The sequence below is a fragment of the Pygoscelis adeliae genome, unplaced genomic scaffold (genome assembly GCF_000699105.1).
Source record: "Pygoscelis adeliae isolate BGI_AS28 unplaced genomic scaffold, ASM69910v1 Scaffold74, whole genome shotgun sequence".
Taxonomy (NCBI): Eukaryota; Metazoa; Chordata; class Aves; order Sphenisciformes; family Spheniscidae; genus Pygoscelis; species Pygoscelis adeliae.
Genome location: NW_008824665.1, coordinates 536,432 through 537,742, shown reverse-complemented (window position 1 = coordinate 537,742; position 1,311 = coordinate 536,432).

The following is a 1,311-nucleotide window of genomic DNA, read 5'->3' as shown; positions in this document are numbered from 1 at the left end:
GGGTTGAGTGTCAAGAGTGGCAGGAGCAGTCTGCCTGCTGGTTAAACTTGCTTTGGCTGGTTTAATGCTCCTTCAGGCATTTCTTTGCCTTTTCCCACCCGGTGAGTTATGAGCTTCACAAGAGCAGCAATGTGTTTCCTACATGACAGTAATTCTAAATCATTTTCTAAGCATTAGTGTGGAAAGTATCTAAGTTTTAGGTATAACAAAATATGTTCTTCAGCTCTTCACAGCATTACATATTACATGACTGAGTTGTGTGTCATGAAATATCTGTTTCAGCTGTCAGAAACACTGGACAGACAAACCATAGCAGAGCCAGGCAAAGATCTCACACCGAAAAAAATCCCCATGGTTTGCCTGGTCCCTCCTCTGCACGAGCTGTTCCTGCAACAGGAAGAGGAAGAAAAACTGGGGGGTGGCTCTGACGGCCTCCAATGATCCCCTACAAATCAATCTTCTCCTGACTCATTTCACAGAGAAGTAAGACCCACTGCGCTCCTGTGCAGCACACTGATACCATAAGTGCACCCTCGACTGCATGTTGCAGGCTCTGACTTGCAAATCACGTTTAAACAAGAGGGTTCACAGGTGCCTTTACAAAGACTATATTTAGTTCAGCCTATTTACATTTCCTCAGTAGTTTCAGCTGTATGTTGTAATCTTTGTTTCCTCCATGGCTGAAGAGCTGTTACCTTTCATTTTAAAAATAAGTGTATTTCCACATCCCAGTGAGATTTCAGTACTGTGGGCTTTATCTACTTAAAGCTCAGGGACACCTTTGGCAGGTGCATTTCTGGCCACAGCCACATGACTGAGGCACCGTGAGGACAGCTGGCATGTGAACTATGATGCTCCAGCTAATCTGTGCCCAAGGGTATGTTCCAGCAATGAATGCAAGAGATGTTGACTCATGAATGAGAGAAATCACTATGCGTTTACTAAGATCCCATGCACCAGCTGCTCTGCAGCCTCCCTGCAAAGTTTTGTGGTCTCCCTTCCTTCCCAGCACACAGGAATCTGCAGCCACAAACCCCAGCTTTTACTAAAGGCCATCTTTTCAGCAGGTCTTCCTACCTGTCCTTGCAAAATAAGTCAGCATTTAAGCAAAGGCTGTGTGCTTCTGCCCAAAATTTCTGGGACACACCACTGCATGGGTTCTGTGCACCTGGGCCAACACAGGAGAGTCCTCAAATCCCACCACAAGAAAGGCTCTGAGAGGAAGGATGAGAGGATAAATACATGGCAGATACATGGTGGTCACAGCCTAAGGGCATACCTTTCTTGCAGCTACTAGGATTTCTGGTTACC